Consider the following 293-nt stretch of genomic DNA (forward strand, 5'->3'; position numbering starts at 1 on the left):
GCCATCGCCCTAATGCCTACCAGTCTGGTTCATCGCGGGGAAACGACACCGCCCAAAAGGCGTGGGGCAACCTACTGGGGAAGAACTGAGTTCTGTTGAGACTCAGGGATAGGTCAGCAGGACGCAGCCCCGAAGAGCTCCGTACTCTTAAACACGGAACGTGTATGCAAGCCGGGCATGCTGGTCGTGGGTGCGACCGTAAAGGGCTTCGCGAAGCAGTGCGACGTCATTGACACCTTTTTCCGTGCAAAGCACGACGCAGGGATGGTACGTGAGAGCAAGTCTCCCCATTC

This window comes from Plasmopara halstedii (genome assembly GCF_900000015.1).
Source record: "Plasmopara halstedii genome assembly, contig: Scaffold_54, whole genome shotgun sequence".
Lineage (NCBI taxonomy): Eukaryota > Oomycota > Peronosporomycetes > Peronosporales > Peronosporaceae > Plasmopara > Plasmopara halstedii.